Below are 18580 nucleotides of genomic sequence, written 5' to 3'. Positions count from 1 at the left end.
AATTTTAAAAATGTGTAGGCTTTATAATTAGAGGATCTCTTAAATACCATTTTCTTAATCCTAAGGATAAAAAATGTGACTGCAGCCCAGCTGGGTGGCCCAGGTGGTTGGAATGTGGTCCTGGACAACGAAAAGGTTGCGGGTTCGATCCTTGGTTGGGGCATATATGGGAGGCAACTGATTGATGTTTCTCTCTCACACCGATGTCTCTCTCTCTCCTTCTCCCCCTTTCCCTTCTCTCTAAACATCAATAAACATCCTTGGGTAAGGATTTTAAAAATATGTCTGTACGTTTAACTCTGTTTATTAGAATTAGAAGTATCAGGCAATAACTACAGCTATTCTACATTGATTTCTTGCTATGAAGCACCCAGTTAGCATTAAACCTCTGCATGCCCTGTGAAATAGGTATTATTATTATTATTATTCCTCTATTTTACAGATGGGGAAACTGAGGCATAGCGAGGGTAAGAGAGTGACTGGTTAGATTCAGAGCCTGGAGAGAGGCAGACACTGAAGGCGGTGCAGTGAGGTTAGCACTTGGTACAAAATAGGCCAAGGGAGACAAAAAGCCAAGTTCACGTGAATGGCTGGGAACAACAGCAACAAAGGAGGGCGAGGCACAGGGAACGGTGATCTGGGGGTTCAGAACCCCAGCTCCACAGGAATGGAAAGAGGTGCCAGAGGTGTGACGACACCCCTGAGAGGCCCCGGGCAGGACCAGGACTGCCTTCCTCTCAGCTGTGTCCCCGGGCACCGCCGGGGCATGGGGGGAACACCTCTGGGGCATTGGGGGGGGCACCTCCGGGGCACTGGGGGGAACACCTCCGGGGCACTGGGGGGAACACCTCTGGGGCACTGGGGGGGCACCTCCGGGGCACTGGGGGGGCACCTCCGGGGCACTGGGGGGGGGAACACCTCCGGACACTGGGGGGAGGAACACCTCTGGGGCACTGGGGGTCGGACACCTCCGGGGCACTGGGGGGGGGGGAACTCCTCCAGACACTGGTGGGGGGAACACCTCCAGGGCACTGGGGGGGGAACACCTCCGGGGCACTGGGGGGGCACCTCCGGGGCACTGGGGGGGGGGAACACCTCCGGGGCACTGGGTTGGGAGACACCTCTGGGGCACTGGGGGGGGCACCTCCGGGGCACTGGGGGGGGAGACACCTCCGGGGCACTGGGGGGGGCACCTCCGGGCACTGGGGGGGGAACACCTCCGGGCACTGGGGGGAACATCTCCGGGCACTGGGGGAAACACCTCCGGGCACTGGGGGGGAACACCTCCGGGCACTGGGGGGGGAACACCTCCGGGGCACTGGGGGGGGAACACCTCCGGGGCACTGGGGGGGGGAACACCTCCGGGCACTGGGGGGAACACCTCCGGGCACTGGGGGGGGAACACCTCCGGGCACTGGGGGGAACACCTCCGGGGCACTGGGGGGGGAACACCTCCGGGGCACTGGGGGGGGCACCTCCGGGGCACTGGGGGGCGGACACCTCCGGGGCACTGGGGGGGGGAACACCTCCGGGGCACTGGGGGGGGAACACCTCCGGGGCACTGGGGGGGGAAACACCTCCGGGGCATTGGGGGGGGGAACACCTCCGGGGCACTGGGGGGTGGGGAACACCTCCGGACACTGGGGGGGGGAACACCTCCGGGGCACTGGGGGGGGCACCTCCGGGGCACTTGGGGGGCACCTCCGGGGCACTGGGGGGGGGAACACCTCCGGGGCACTGGGGGGGGCACCTCCGGGGCACTGGGGCAGCGGGCGGAAGCAGGCAGGAATGGGAGGGACTGTGCCTGCCAGGTGCACAGTGGCTGTGTGTGCTTTTCATGCTGTTTGTTTGCTTTTTACATTTTCAGTTAAAGTTCACATTCAATATTATTTTTTGTTAGTTTCAGGTGCACAGTTCAGTGATTACACAATCACATACTTTACAAAGCGTTCCTCTCGCATTCCCAGCCCCCTCCTGGCACCACACACAGCTATTACGGTGTGACCTTTCCCTCTCTGTGCTGTCTGTCCTGCAACAACTCTGTGACCCCCAATCTGACCTTCTCGTCCTTTCACCTTCCACACTCAGTCCCATCTCTCCCCTCCGGCCACCATCAGTCTGTTCTCTGTATCTGTGAGTCTGCTTCTATTTTGTTTGTTTATTTGTGTATATATTCTAGATTCCACATACTAGTATAAGTAAAATCACTTGGTATCTTTCTCTGTCTGACTTATTGCACTTAGCACAATACCCTTTAGGACCAACCATGCCATCCCAAATGCTTTGAGTTCATTCTTCTTGTTACAAGGCGATATTCCATGGCGTAAACATAACACAGCTGTTTGATCCACTCATCTACCGAGGGGCACTCCAGCTGCTTCTCTAGTGTGGCAACTGCCACTAGCACTGCGGTGAACATGGGGCGTACATCCTTTCAGATGCCTGACTCGTTTCTTTGGCCATGTTCCCAGCAGGGGAGCTGCTGGGTCTAAGGCAGCTCCAGCTTTAATTTCTGGAGGAAAGTCTGTGACTTTGTCAAAGCTCTTTGCTCGCAAATGGCAGGGACCCAATCCTAATGTCAACAACACGGACCGTGTTGGTGTCTGAGCGGATGGGGGCCCGGCAGTGGCCGATGGGCCTGCGGACACCCAGGCCTCTCCTCTCCGGGCCTCACCACCGCTCCCCTCGCCTGGCACTCCTCTCCTCGGGCATGCTCTCTCACCGCTGTACCCTCCCACAGGGCAGAGCCACAGACAGACCTGCCCTGGGTGCTGCCCCACCACCCACTCCTCAGAGAATAAGGCCCTCAGCCCGCCAGCTCCGCATGTAAACTCGTGGCCCGAGCGCTCGCTCACCACTCAGCACGCGACCAGCAGACAGGCGGGTGTGTGCGGGGCGGCCGGGCTGCAGCAGGAGCCATCCCAGGGCCCAGAGGGGGCACCAGGAAGGGCAGGCAGCCGAGCGCCTGGCCGGTGGGGCACAGTGCTGGGCCCGTTTTGCCATGTGCCAGGGCGCGGAGGGAGGCCAGAGGCTGAGAGCCCCAAGGCTGTGGGTTCCTCTCCAGCACCAGGCAGTGGACTTGCCGCCCAGCCACATGGCTTCCCCTCCTGGCCTGGGGGGTTAAGGGCCGGGGGGAGAGTGCGGGCCCCTGGAGCAGGAGGTCTGGAGCTCAGGGACCGGGGGCTGACAGCAGCACACCAGGCTTCGTGGGACACGCTCTCCGCTGTGACATGGCTCGCCATGCAGTGGGAAGGCAGGCAGAGACAATAGTCATGACACGTGGCTGAGTGCCAGTGTGACCCGATTTACCCAAAGGCCAGGCCTGCTGACCCCCATGAGCATGAGGAGCAAACCTGAGAAGCTCCCCCTGAAGGGGGAGCCTGCGTTTCTGGGGGAACAGTCAGCTATGCAAACAGGGCTGCCCACTGCGAGCAGAGACCACTGCCCCTGGCCCGCCCTGCGGGGCCAGGAGCCCAGCGCCCCCAAAGGCCCCCTCGCTGAAGTCCCGCCTCTGGACACTCCCGAGGTCCTTGTTGAAAATAAACGGCCCTCAGCTTTGGGGACCTCAGAGCACACAGACCACAGGGCAGCAGTGGAGGTGGCACAGGGCAAGTATGTTCTGGATGGGAAAGGCAGCCAGCGGGGGGAAGTCAGAAAGGAGGCGGCCTGCTGCCCCGTGAGGCAAGGTGGGCCGCATGGGTTGGGGACTGGTGGGCGGGGGGCAGGTGGGCTGCCTGGATTGGGGACAGGTGGGCCGGGGGGCAGGTGGGCTGCCTGGATTGGGGACAGGTGGGCCGGGGGGCAGGTGGGCTGCCTGGATTGGGGACAGGTGGGCGGGGGGCAGGTGGGCTGCCTGGATTGGGGACAGGTGGGCCAGGGGACAGGTGGGCAGTGGGCTGCGTGGGTTGGGGACACGCCTCATCCCGGGACACTCCAGGGAGCGCCGGCGTGACAAGAGGGATGGTGGCCAGTTGAGCCAGGATGCTGGTTTCAAATGCTCACCAGCTTTACGCTCTGCGTGTGGGGGCTAACTCACCTGGCACCTCAACTACGTCCCTGGGTCCAAGCTATGCTTACAGTCTCAGCGGCTTCCTTAGGTTTGAGCAGATTTAACCTAAAACTCCTTTAAATTCTCATTGCCCTAGAGTACTTCCAACAATTATGACGCAACTCACAGAAAGTGCTAGTAACCCCCCTGCCTCTATGTGAGCTGCCCCGGGAGGCTGAGGGGCCTCCCAAGCAGCACCGCTCACACTCAGCACCCACAGGAGGTCTGGGGCCGGTCTGTCCACTCCCACCCACAGGAGATGAGTCACAGGCGCCACTGTCCGAGCCCAGGGGCTGGAAGGGTCTGTCTCGCTGACTCCTCAGCGTCCCCACTGCACCCTGGCCTCCGCTCTGTCCGGGCCCAGGAAGCCCATCACATGGAGCTGAGTCACCAGCAGCGTGTGGACCACCACCGAGGGGTGTGGCTGCAGTGACTCACACCGGAAGTCCAGTTACTGACACACCAGCTTTCAGGCCATTTCACATACATTCCTTAAAACGGAAGATTTCCAAGGGTCATCACCCACCCCCACCTCCTCGGCAGGCTGTCCCAAATGTCACCTACTCTGAAAAGCAGTGGACCTCAGAGACACCGCTATGGGAGAAGCTTGCAATATCATTGCTTCCCTCTTCTCTTCACTAGCTGTAGAGTTTGCCTTTGTTGCATCTGGTCTCAGAGGAACACTATCCGTTCACCGAGAGTCCCACAGACAGGCAGCGTCTCCAGACCAGCAGGTGAGGACAAGAACAGCCCAGCCCTCCTCGCTGCAGAGGTAGGACAACAAGAAGAAAACCCTGCAAACCGCCCCTAGCTCTTGCTCAGAGAGCAGGAAGAAGAGTGGAGAAAATTCCCATTTGCTATTTTCTTCTGGGTAAGGCAAAGCCATTCCTTTCCCTTGGGGATCTGGAACCTTCGGAATGTCTTGATTCTGGCTGTTTTGTGGGAATTTCCATCACTCTGACTTTGTTTCTGTTCAGTAAGAACTGTGTCAGCCTGGGGGGAGGTGTGCGGGAGGAATGGTTCAGCTGCTCCCCATGTCACCTGTGCTCCCACATCCGAGGGCGGCTAGCAATGATCACAAAGCAAGACTTCATTCCTGTAGAGAGAAGGCCTCCAGAGGAGAAAGCTGGTGACAGGTAGTGAATGCATATCTGAATAGAAACATGAGGCCTTCGTGTATGAAATACATAACATCCTCCCCTCAAGGCCTCAGGCAGGAGAAATAATGTGCAGAAGAGGGCTGTCCCTCAGGCAGACGAATAGCACAAACCAATTCTGCACAAGAAGTACGCCCCTAAGAACCAGGCATCTCAGGAAACAAAAGGTCCTTTCAGCAAGGGGAAATAGTGGTTCCTTTTCACTGGAAGGTGTGGTTCCAGGACAGTCCCGAAGTCCGTGGGCAGAAAAAGTCAGGTAAGCTTAGGTCTCCACCAGGGTTGAGTCCGCAGACCTGGTGTCTGGCTGCAGGCGAGCTGAGCTGCTGTTCGGTTGGGTCTGAGGTTCAGCGCATCTCCCGGGAGTCGGGGTGCCAGGGAAGCAGACGGCTGTGCTGCCCTTCAGGGCGCCCATGGGGACCTCTCTTTCTAGTCCTGCTTCTGCTGAGGCTGAGACCACAGCTCACAAGCCTTTGAAGGCAGTGCCCTCCGCCCAGTCAGGAGAGACATGGCAGACCAGATGTGTGTTTTGTGAGCAGCCAAACGGGGGCAGAGAAAGCCCCAGGACGGCCTCTCAGGTGGGGCAGCCACCTGCAAAGGGAAGCAGGGTCACACGGTATGGTGACGAGGGGAGCAGGTGCACACCCTCAATCGCTGTCCTTTTCATTGTGTGCTTGGCCTTCCTTCACGGGTGGCCTGGGTCCATGGCCAGTCCTGCCTGTTTCCCTCAGTCCTCAGGCACCACACCACCTGGTCAGGTGGCCAGTGCACGTGCTGCTGCCTTTTATGGAGCCCTCGGCCCCGCCTCCAGGTGAGTCCTGCTCAACTTCGACGCTCAGAAGAGAAGCCACGTCCAGGAAAGAGCTGTTCACGATTCTCTGAGCCTCGTCAAGGTTCTTCCACTAAATAACCTCAAAACGTCTCTCTCCTTCAGACTCACCTCGGTTGCAATGATCTATTTATTTATGTATAATTTATCTGTGGGGCTATTTAATTTTTGTCTTTTCCACTGGGTGATAGGTATTTTAAGAGTAGAGAATATTGAGAACTTTTTATTTCTATCCCTCATGGCAAATTTTGTAGGGGATCAGGGAATATTTGTTGAGTGAAAATTCCTTAAAAGCATCTGGCTTTAAGGCTCAGACACGAGGTGTGTGAGGAATTAGTCACTTATCCAAGAGGAGAACCAGACACCCGATGAATAAAGTGCCCGGGCCTCCCACTTCGGAAGAGTAAACATGAGATGCTTTATAGGGGGACCACTGCTTGCTTTGACGACCAGGTTGCACCGAGGAGCTCGAAGCCAAATGTGTGGTCTGTCCCGAACACCGGGCACCTGTGAGCAGATGTTTCTGAATAACGCTTTTCTAAACAAGCTCCCCAAAGGCGAAGAGCAGTGCTCTGAAGGAGGAATAACACTGCATAGGTCAGACGAAACCACTGCAATCTGGCCCGTTAAACTGTGTTCGGGTGCCACAGCCTCAAATGCAAACCCGATTCTAAGTCAGACGGCATGGCTGTTCTAGCTTCCTGTGGCTGCCTGCAGTCATGAATTACCACGGAATAAGTGGCCTTGCAGAGTAGAAATGTGTTCTCTTCTAGTTCTGAAGTCCAAGATCAGTTTCTCTGGGCCAAAGTCCAGGTGTCAGCAGGGCTGAGCTCCCTTCGCTCAGGGGAGAACCCATTCTTGCACCTTCTGCTTCTGGTGGCTGCCGGCAGTCCTTGACTTGTGGCCACATCACTCCAACCTCTGCCTCTGTGCATCATCATCATCATGATGTCCTCACTATCTCTCTAATCTCCCTCTGCCTGACTCTTAAGGACTCTGCCATGGCATGTACAGCTCAGCCAGATAAACTGGGATAATTTCTGCAGCTCAAAAACCTTAATCACCGATGCAAAGTCTTTGTCATACAAAGTAACATTTACTAGTACATATTTTAGGGCTTAGGCTCAGATCTCGGGCCATTATTCAACCTACTGTAGCTATCATTTTCAACCCTAAAATGTACACACACATTATAAAAAATAACACATATCGATATTTACTGAGAATCTGCACTTGCATGCAGAACAACTTTACTAACCAATAAATGTCACGCTGTTATTGTTTTCCCCACCCCGGACTCAGTAGGAGGAACAGAGATGGTAGGAGTGGGAAGAGCGTGATCTTCAGATCCCCTGCAGGAATGCTGAGAACCAGGAGTCTGGTGTCACCTGACGTGTGACTGGGAAGCCCCTGGAAGAGTACACACAAATGTACATGCACGCATTTTTCTGGAGAGAAGTGAAACTTTCAACAGGTTTTCAGTGGGATCTGAGACTTTCCTGTTTAGCAGCCCGTTTTCTGAGTAGATACAAACCTCTTGTAATCCAGTCAGAGGGTGAGTTTAGAGTGTTTTACACATGCCCATGTAACAGAATGCTGATAAATTAAACCCAAGTTTGGTGTGCACAAGATTAAAATAAAATAAAATAAAATAAAATAAAATAAAAAGTCCCTCTCTGAATTGGGTTTGGACCACTGGGTGGTAAGGGAATTGGTGTGGCAGGCAGAGCTCTCCCGTGGCATCGTGGTTTCGCCGCCCGGTGCTGTGCCCTGTCTAAGGTCCTTTCCTTGAGTGCAGCCAAGAGAATAGGACAAAGATGACGGGATGCCACTCCCCTGACCAGGCTGCATTAAATGCCAAGGGGATGGCTGTTACCCCTGAGCACTCCACCTCAGCGAACTGGAGGGAAAGAAAGACTCGCCTATTGCTGTGCCAGTGTGACCCTCGTGATTGCCTGGGCCGGTGAGATCCTGGGGAAAAGGTGGGCAGGCTGGGCAGGGAGCTGCAGGACAGAGACACCGGGATAAGCAGGCGGTGAGGGGTTTCCCAGTGCAGGGCCCAGAACACCGCGATGTCAGCGGGAATGGGGGGATGGTGGGCCGCTCTCCCTCCCGCCCTCACTGCCCTCTGGAGCTCTCACTGAGTCAGCGGGGGGACGTGGGCCTCACCCGCCAGGTCCACCCTGCGGGGCCTGGACACAGTGGGGAAGCGTTTGTGAGCGCAGCCCAGACACACCCGGGACCCTGGACATCACCTCTCCCGACCCCACCCCGAGGGAGGCCCAGTCAGGGCCAGAGGAGGGAGCCGGGGCTGGCGGGCCTGGGAGCGGGGAGTAGGCCACGGTCTCAGGTTCCCACACTCCCCTGGGTTTTGGCTCTCCAGACAAACAGGCTGTGTCCTGGCCTGTGACCTAGGAAGCTGTGTTCAGGAAACGCTTCACTCGTGGGTCCTGTGCAGCCTCGCGAGTGGGCTCCCACCTGAGACACGCCGGCCCTGGCACCTGCCGGCCCCGGGGCTGCTGCCCGTTCGGCCACAGTGTGAGTGCTCAGCACAGTCTGCGGACCCCCCGGCGGCACTGAGCGCCGGTCATACACACCCGGGGCCCACCTGTCCCTGCGTGCCCGGGCTTCTGCCCTCGGGTGCGCTGCGTGACTGTCTGTCCTTCCCGCAGGGAAGTTGTTTGGAAACGGAAAAGGATGCTGGGTGCTGACACAACGGGGAGCAGAGATTCAGGCAGAGCCAAAACCCAAGCACATAAAAGATGTTTCAAACGCATTTGGGAGAATATTGACAAGTATGCCGGTGGATCCCACCACCCTGGCTGTCAACATCGGGGAACAGGCTCTGCTCCCGACTGCTCTGAAGAGATGGCACACTAGATCTTGCTATTTATTGCATTCATAAATAAGCACTGTTATTTCACAGGTTTTAATATCACAAACGTTTTAATAACCGTATTTAAATATGAGTCAGTCTAACTTCGACTTAACATTTTTTCCTGAGAAGATGAGGCCTTTCTGAGGCCGCCCCTGCGCCGGAGCAGGTGCGGGAGGAACCGCACTTCGGCAAAGCGAATCGGTCACTTACTTCCCGTCAGCCCGGCTGCATTCGCCCAAAGTGCAGGTCAACCAGGCAAGGGAGAGCCTGGGCCCCGGCCCGCGGAGGAGCTGTGGCTGCAGGTCCTTCCCCTAAAGCTGCCCCAGCTGAGCGGCACCCTCAACCCCAGCTGGGTCTGCGAGGACGGCTGTGCGACAGCGCCCCCTGCCGGCTCCCCTGCGGGGGCGGACCAGACCTCAGGCAGCGGGTGGGGGGACCCGCCAGGGGGGGCGCCAGGCCAGCGCCCAGCAGCCCCAGGAGCGCAGTGAGTCTGCAGCTGCGGGCGTCACTGGGCGGGGGCTGTTTTGTGAAGACATTGCTTGTACTTGGGTCTGTCTCCTCAGAATCAACTCTTTCTTAATTGATTAATGTAATAAATACATAGAAAAAGGATGGGAACAGGTAATTTTCACAAAGAATACAACTGGCCAATAAATAGAAGAAAAAATTCTTGACTTCATTGATAATAAAAAATAAACGTTAAAAAGGTGTATTTTCCTCTTATCAAATTGTCAGATGCTGAGTTATTTCTATGTCAGACAAGTTGATGTAAGACATATACTGACTGCCTTAAATTCCAACAATTCGTAGTTGAAATAAAAGCAACTTTTTTGAAAGCGGAAGATGAATTTAAAATGTACTTCGATGAAAGCTGAGCTAGTGTCTGAAGCTGATTCCAGGAGGCCAGGCCACAGAGTGGACGGAAGGCTCTACACCACATTAGACAGCGGCCTACACAGGCAGGTGCTGCTGCTGTCACCGGGCGTGGTGGTCGTGGGACGGGGCTGCGACCGCCTATTCTGTGTGCCATCCGCCCCCCCCAGCCTCCTCCCCCTTCCCTGTCACTGCCCCGGCGCCAGGCCACAGGCAGGTGGGGGCCCTGCTTCAGACGCCCCTGGGCCTCCAGCCTGGCACCTGGTTGCCTTCGGGCATCTCTCACCCGCAGGGTTCCCTAACGCCCCCCGCCGTCTCCTAATGCCCTCTGCCATCACTCCGGGCGCCCCTCTCCCCGGCGATGCCCTCCCTCTCGCTCATTCCGGGCGGAGAGGACACTTAATGAAGGGCCCTCAATGTCCGCCTTCGGGTGTGTATGGGCTGGGCTGGCAGGAGACGGAGCAGAGCGGGCGGAGGCTGGGAGCAGCTCCTCTTCACAGGCACACATTGCACAGCACCCCGGTCACTCAGAAGCTCCCCCCGGCGCGGCCTGCAGGCCAGCCTCCCAAACCTCCCCTGCGGGCTTGGCCTGGGGGACACGCGGGGCCTTGTGCTGTCCACCTGGCACTCAGCTTCCGCCCACACAGGGCAACCCGCAGGGGCTGGCAGTGGAGCGTGATCCCAGCACCTAAAGGTCTGGGGTCTGAGCCCAGTCAGGGTGCACAGGAGGCAACCAGTCAATGTTCCTCTCTCTCTCCCTCCCTCTCCCCATCCCTCTTCTCCTCCCTCTCCTACTTCCTCCCTCCCTTCCTCCCTCCCTCCTACTCTTCCGCTTTCCTCCCCTCCCTTCCTCTTTCTCTGTGACCAATAACCACATCCTCGGTGAGGATTTAAAGAGGAGTCAGGGTGGTGACTACAGTGGCGGGTGAACCCAACGCCGGCTCCCCAGGCCTCACAGTGAGCGCAGCCCGTTTGCCGTGAGTGAGCACAGCACCGGGAAGGCGGTACCTCCTCCCTCTGCAGCGTCCGGAGGGCCAAGCAGGCGCTGCGAGGAGGGAAATGGTGGAACAGAGCGCAACCCGCCTGACTCCCGAGGTCACGCTTAACGACCACACCCACTGCCCGGCACTCAACTCATTAAGTTTATGTATTAATATAAGTGAAATGTAATTAGCTTAAACACCATTTGATTATTTTAATAAACTTGCAGCATACCCGCTGGAAGGCAGTCCCTCAGCCGTCCCCGCAGCGGCTGCTCAGGCCGGCCGCAGCCCTGGCTGAGGGGGGCAGACACAGGCCGAGCCTGGCACCTCACAAAGGCCGCTCCGGGACGAGCGTATCCACACGGCACCGCCGCCACCTGGCACCGCCGCCACCAGCGAGACAAGGGGAGCCGCGTCCACGCGGTCCGAATGACACCTCCTTCCAAACAGGCAGCACCTGCCGCCGTGGCTCCGGGAGGTGAGACTGAGGGCTGGAAGGGAGACTTCATTGCTGCGACCGAAACACACTTTGTAAATGTGTGTGTGTGTGTGTGTGTGTGTGTGTGTGTGTGTGTGTGTGAGAGAGAGAGAGAGAGAGAGAGAGAGAGAGAGAGAGAGAGAGAGAGAGAGATTTGGGCTCAGGATCAGGGAGAGTCACCACAGAGGGCTGCGGAGGTGGTGGAGGTGGTGGGTGCCCATCCAGGCCCAGGTGAGAGACTTTCCGTCCATTAGCGCAGTCGCTAGGAATGCTGCCTGGAGCCAGTCGGGGAGGACGGCTCTGAGTGCCACACAGAGTGTGCCGGGTGGTTGGTGTCTGCCCTGGCACGGGGTGACCTTCAGGGGAGGCCGTACCGGCTCCTCGCCACGGGGCACCTCGGAGCTCCCACCAGGCCTGAGGGGAAAGCTCCCAGTGCAGACCGGCAGGTTTAACCAGCGGGTTTAGGGCTGTGGAGCACAAGGACAGCTGTGATAGGATGGGCCATAGTCACATGTGGGGGCCAAGATGACGGGAAGGCATGTGGCTGGGAACCCTATAGCAGACTGGCCCGGGATGGGGGTAGGGGGTGGGGGGTGTGTGTGGCAGATTGGCTAATTCTTGGGCTCAGCTTTGTATTTTGGAAGTGTGACTATTTGTAAGGCTTCTTATTTTTATTATTTATTTCCTTCATCCATCGACAGTTTTTACCAAAGTCTGCTTCAAAGTGCCAGCCTCACGCACGTGTGCTGAAGGAAAATACTTTCAATATTTGAGTCAGAACATAAAAGTGTGTGTGTGGCTGCCCCCTGGTGGCAGACTTGGAAAATTCATAGAACAAGGGAAGATTCTCAGATGTGTGCCAGGAGGCACTAACCCCTGGTGAGTTCTGAAGGAGAAGTACTCTGTGGTGAATGACTCCAGGAAACAACAGCATATTACATACCCTTACATACTATTCATATGTTACGCACGGCATAGCATTTCCCGCAGGCTTGGTGATGGTGGGCAGTTAACATGTTTTAATGGTTTTCAAGCCAACTTCCACAGGAAGAGCACTTATTTTGATGCCAGCACTCATCTGACATCTAGATTCTTCTGAATTCATATGCATCTTTGCTGGCTGTAAAGTTACTCCTGGCTTTGAAGGAGATAAAAGGACACGTATCTTTTGTGTTTGTATAAAACGTTTAAGAGCTAAAGTTAACATCACAAAGTACTTTAACTGTTTGAATATTTTTATAAAACTCAGGTATTAAATTTGAAATAAAAAATTTTAAAATAATAAACTATTTTAAATAATAGCCATAATTTGGGGCGGCTCCGGAGCCAGAGACAGTCTATTTATTATCATCAAACTTCAGCAGGAAAGCAGGTGCAGCAGACACGCCAGCTCCTCGGCAATCAGCGCCCGAGGCCAGTCACACTCCAAGAGCCATTCAAATCCTGTTTCTCAGGCCCAATAGGGTCTAGTAAGAGCTTGGGAAGCTGTTTCAATTACTTGTTTTACTTTTAGTTTATTATATTTTCCCTTAAGTGTACTTTAACCACACTGTTTTATCCAAGGTCTAGAAACCACACATTTTCCAGGGACTTAAAAAATTGTTCTAGCACTAAAAAAACACGGAAAAGTACTTCCTTCTAAATATGAGAAGAAAACTTCCCAATCTCAAATGATGAATATTTAATTTAATTCCATAAAGGTTTAACATATTGTCAATTTCATTAGTTGGTAAGTCCTTGTATTCACTAAATCGCATTATGTTTTAAAATGATTTTTATGTTAAATTTTTTATTTGGCATGAATTATCAAGGATGCATGAATTGTCAAGGAAGCATAATATGCAAATTGGCCAAACCATGGAACAACTGGTTGCTATCATGCTCACTGACCACCAGGGGGCAGTCACTCAACATAGGAGCTGCCCCCTGGTGGTCAGTGTGCTTGCACAGGGGGAGCGCCACTCAGCCAGAAGCAAGGCTCACAGCTGGCAAGCACAGGGTGGTGGCGGGGGCCTCTCCCACCTCTGCTGCCGGCAGTCAGTAAGGAGTGAGGAGTCCCGAATTTCGAGAGCCCTGGACTATGAGAGGGATGTCTGACTGCAGGTGGACATCCCCCTAGGGGTCCTGGACTGTAAGAGGGTACAGGCTGGGCTGGGGGACCCCCCAGGGAATGAATCTCATGCACCAGGCCTCTAGTAGGCAATAATAGACTAAATGAGTTTCTTGCAACAAACAATTCTAACAGCAAAAAATTTAGGGTCTTTAAAAACATAGATTAAGAAACCATTTTAATGAGGGAAACATGTACATTTTAATATGCTTGATACCACGTTAGTGGGTGTCTAAATGTACAAATTCCTATTACTGACAAAATCTTTAAATGCCCCTCACTGTAATAATTCAAATTAAAACAAATTAAATACATCAAAAACTTCTACTCTTCCAAAGATACGGTTAAGAAAAAGAAAAAACAAGCTAGAGACTGGGAGCAAATATTTGCAAAGCATACACCGGTAAAGGACTTGTACCCAGAATAAAGAACTCTCAAAACGCAATAAGAAAAACAACACCCAAAGTGCAAAGATCGAATCAGACAATTCACGGGAAGGTATACAGATGGCGAGTAAGCACAGGAAGGATACGCAGCACTATAACCACAATGAACCCTGCCACGTCCCTCCTGGGATGGACAGAGGAAAAGGCTGACAGTGCCTATAGGACAAGAGCTGGGGAGGCGGGAGCGCTCATCCGGAGCAGGTGGGGTGGATGTGGTGCAGCTACTTTAGAAACAGCAGCAGCTTCTCAAAGTGAAGCACGCGCCTAGCCTGTGCCCGCCTCCCTCCCAGGAGGAAGGAGGCTAGGCCCGCAGACCTGTGCACACCGGTCCGCAGCAGCCTCCCTAACAGTGAACACGGGCACACCTCCTCTGTGATGGCCGCACAGCCTAGCAGGCGTCTTCAAACTACGGCCCGCGGGCCACATGCGGCCCGCAGAGGAGTCTGATCCGGCCCACCAGGTTTTTTGGGCAGTGAGCGCAGCCGAGGTGTTACAGTAGGAATTAGTAGTTCATATAGTCCGGCCCTCCAGCTCTCTGAGGGACCGTGATCTGGCCCCCACTTTAAAAAGTTTGAGGACCCCTGGCTAGAGAGTTGTTCCAACTCCCAAGTTCTAGCACAGGCGAGGCTGGCTTACAACACTTCTATTATAAAAGTATGGAATGTGTGCTGTGGTGACTAATGCAATGAACGCACAAGCACACAAGATGGAGTTCTCTCCTCTCCTGCTCTTTTCCATCTACCAGGCATAAACAACACCATTAATGTGAAGACATCTTTCAATTATTCCATGCCCATCTTCCCAACTATTCCATGCCCATCTTCCCAACTATTCCATGTACATCTTCCCAACTATTCCATGTACATCTTCCCAACTATTCCGTGCCCATCTTCTTAACTATTCCATGTACATCTTCCCAACTATTCCATGTACATCTTCCCAACTATTCCATGTACATCTTCCGAACTATTCGGTGCCCATCTTCCCAACTATTCCATGTACATCTTCTCAACTATTCCGTGCCTATTTTTCCACATCATACTGAGAGGGAACACACTGCCCAACACCGTGGCCGACGCCTGTTCACGTGGATCCTTATTTGGACTGACCAGCTGCTAATATTCAGAATATTGCTTCTTGCTTCAGGAGTCTGAGTTGTTTTTTGTTTAAATATATTTTTTTATTGATTTCAGAGAAAAAAGGAGAGGGAGAGAGAAACATCAATGATGAGAGAGAATCATTGATCAGCTACCTCTTGCACACCCCCTACTAAGAATCGAATCTACAACATGGGCATGTGCCCTGACTGGGAATTGTATCCCGACCTCCTGGTTCATAGGTTAACTCAATCGCTGAGCCACACCGGCCAGGCAGGATTCTAAGTTTTTGAGAGACCTCTTCTTGCTCTATTTCTGAACCTCTTCAAGGCACTGTGAAGGGATCACCCACCTCCGTTTCAGTGCCTGTGCTTGAGGGCATGTACCTGTGTGTCTCTATGATGCCTGTGCTCTGAGGGCAGGTGCCTGTGTGTCTCTGTGATGCCTGTGCTCTGAGGGCATGTACCTGTGTGTCTCTATGATGCCTGTGCTCTGAGGGTAGGTGCCTGTGTGTCTCTGTGATGCCTGTGCTCTGAGGGCAAGTACCTGTGTGTCTCTGTGATGCCTGTGCTCTGAGGACACACGCCTGTGTGTCTCTATGATGCCTGTGCTCTGAGGGCAGGTGTGTCTCTGTGATGCCTGTGCTCTGAGGGCAGGTGCCTGTGTGCCTCTGTGATGCCTGTGCTCTGAGGGCAGGTGTGTCTCTGTGATGCCTGTGCTCTGAGGGCAGGTGCCTGTGTGTCTCTGTGATGCCTGTGCTCTGAGGGCAGGTGCCTGTGTGTCTCTGTGATGCCTGTGCTCTGAGCGCAGGTGTGTCTCTGTGATGCCTGTGCTCTGAGGGCAGGTGCCTGTGTGTCTCTGTGATGCCTGTGCTCTGAGGGCACACGCCTGTGTGTCTCTATGGTGCCTGTGCTCTGAGGGCAGGTGTATCTCTGTGATGCCTGTGCTCTGAGGGCAGGTGCCTGTGTGTCTCTGTGATGCCTGTGCTCTGAGGGCAGGTGTGTCTCTGTGATACCTGTGCTCTGAGGGCAGGTGCCTGTGTGTCTCTATGGTGCCTGTGCTCTGAGGGCACACGCCTGTGTGTCTCTATGATGCATGTGCTCCTGAGGGATTCCAGAGCATCCCTGTGAAAAGCAAACACCATCCCCCGCCTCAGGAAATGCCAGAACAGTCGGAAGGCTGGTGAAAAGAACGGAAGAGCCAATAAGAAGTAGCTCCCAGGAGTAAGGCATGCCATGAAGGACGAGGCTCTGGGATGGGTCCCTGAGTGCCTGGTCTGGGCCCTCAGGGTGCTCTGTCCTCCTCAACACCCACCTTGAGTAACCAAGACGCTGCCAACCTGACGAGGTGAGAAATTCCGAATGCTGCCTGCGGTAGACACACAGGCTGTGCCAGGCATGCTGACGAGAGTGCGGGAGAGGCGATGTTGTTGGCAATAACCTCACAGAGAGACCCTTTGTGGCAGGAGCCAGAAGAAGCCCAGCCTGAGGTTCAGGGCCACTCAGAGGCTGAGGTCCAAGGCAGAGAGAGCGCTCAGGCTGCACTGGATCCTGTGCGTGAAGCTGCAAGAGGGAAGGGCTGGGGTAGTTGGTGCGGAGGGTCTGGAAGGAGGAGAGTGAGCTGGGACTGCATGAGACTAGCGAGCATGGCAGGGCCAGGGCTCACACAGGACAGCAGTCAGGTGACCAGATTTGCACCTGACGTCCTCAATAGGTTCTTGGAAACTGACTTTACTGGAAATGATGGTAAAGAAACCAATTTCCTGTAGGCTAATTGATATAAACAAGAGTTTAGTTCCTATGGAATATTTCTGGGCACAGAAATATCACCAAACTTCTAAATAAAGACCCAAACACTTCTAATACTACACACTGAAGTAAGTGTGAGCTACGCCTACATTTCAGAAAGATGACTAAAAGCAAGAGAATTCTTCTCCAATCCACTTTTTCCAGGTCAGAATCATGGGTGACCGGAGCCTGTCCCAGCAGCTCAGGGCACCAGGCGGGATCTCCAGGGACAGGAGATCTCCCGTTCAGTGCAGCCCTCACTCACCCACACTTACTCACACTGGGACAAGGAGTCACGCCAGCTAACGCAGTGTGCACAGCTCTGGGACATGGGAGGAACCGGAGTCCCCAGAGAAAACTCAGGCAGATGTTGGGAGAACATGCACGCTCCACACAGTGCCCTGCCAGGACTTGACTTTGTTTCTTATCAAGGTTATAATGAAACTAGAGGCCCAGTGCATGAAATTCTTGTAAGGCAGCGGAGGGGGGTGAGGAGAGGGTGTCTCTTAGCCCAGCCTGCACCCTCTCACAATCCAGGACCCCTAGTTTCTAACCACTTGCCAGCCTGCCTGTCTGATTTCCCTAACCACTCTGCCTGCCTGCCTGATGCCCGTAACTACACAGCTGCCTGCCTGATCACCCCTAACCACTTGCCTGCCTGCCTGATCGCCCCTAACTCCTCACCTGACTGCCTGATTGCCCCTAACTGCCTCTGCCTCTGTCCCTGCCCTTGCAACTTCATCCATAAGGACGTCTAGCAGGTCGTTCAGCTGTCCAGTCTAATTAGCCTATTATGCTTTTATTTTTTCATTCATTTAATGAATGAAATGGCATTATTTCAGGATTTGCTATAATTTAAGAATTTCCTACAACACTTAAGTCTAAATTCCCCAATACGTCTCAAAGTACCTAAATCAGTAAGAGTTTGAACAACACACAGAGCCAAGCAACCACTGGCTTTGCTCAATTGTCCACTGGACTGAAGCTGGTCAAGTGTTCAACTGCGAATCAAAAGAAAACAAAGTACAAATATGTATATAAAACATTGGAAATGTAGGGAACGAGTCCATGCACAGTATGGTTAGTACATTGTTTTGTTCATTTGCTCTTTGTGAAGAAAACCCTTTCATAAAATGTAAGTCTATGTACTCAATTTTGGGGCATTTAGCTTTTGCTGGAGAGTAGGGGACTAAATGTATTTACTCATTTTCTTCCTCATCGCTAGTAACACAAACATTTTGACTGTAGATCCTGCCCCACTTGACAAGTCAATGCACACAGACACTTACACATGACCAGCCCCTTTCCCCTTCTGACGCATCCAAGTTCAGTGTTTCCAGAGACGTCCACTTACCTTGGACCTCTTAGTGTTCTCTCGCCTTCCTCTGCTCTCACGGTGATAATCTTCGGACTTTGTTTGCCATGACAGATGTCATCTTTTTCTTTCACACATTCTTTCTTCTGGATTGCTCATCCACGCCCGTGACGCACCTTCATTTCTGTGGACACAGAGGGGAGAAAGAGGAAGCTCAGGTCAGCGACACTTCTGATTTATTCTAATATTCCCCTGGCTGCCTACCACTTAATCACAGTGTTAAGACTTCACCTAATTAGATGAAATTTAGGATAGAGCTGCGTAGAATGCAGGCGAAATGGAGGCTATTTTCCTTCACTACTAAGGATGTGATGCCACTTTGGCTTCTTACATATGCATCTCACTGAACACATGGTGCTGGACTCCTTTCTGCAGGAGGAGACTCTGAAGCGCTAAAAGTTACCCACAGTCAGTAAAACCAGGGCCGAGGATGAAATCAATGAAACATCCGGTCAGAATCCCATTTCAGAATGACTCAAACCAGGGTCGCACTCCCTAATCCCGTTCTGAAAGATGTCAGTT

The 18580-nt window shown here is 53.8% G+C and overlaps 1 protein-coding gene across 1 annotated transcript in view; it reads right to left on the bottom strand.

Moving 5' to 3' along the window:
- FRMD4B (FERM domain containing 4B) overlaps window positions 1-18183 on the bottom strand; it is a 203672-nt gene extending 185489 nt beyond the window's left edge. Inside the window, exon 1 of the mRNA XM_045578941.1 lies at window positions 18038-18183. The gene's annotated coding sequence lies outside the window, so the exon portion shown is untranslated. The remainder of the gene's footprint in view (window positions 1-18037) is intronic.
- Window positions 18184-18580: the final 397 nt, after the last annotated feature.

Source organism: Pipistrellus kuhlii, unplaced genomic scaffold (genome assembly GCF_014108245.1).
Source record: "Pipistrellus kuhlii isolate mPipKuh1 unplaced genomic scaffold, mPipKuh1.p scaffold_m20_p_11, whole genome shotgun sequence".
Lineage (NCBI taxonomy): Eukaryota > Metazoa > Chordata > Mammalia > Chiroptera > Vespertilionidae > Pipistrellus > Pipistrellus kuhlii.
The sequence above is the reverse complement of the archived record's forward strand: the minus strand, read 5'-3'. Positions and strand labels throughout refer to the sequence as shown.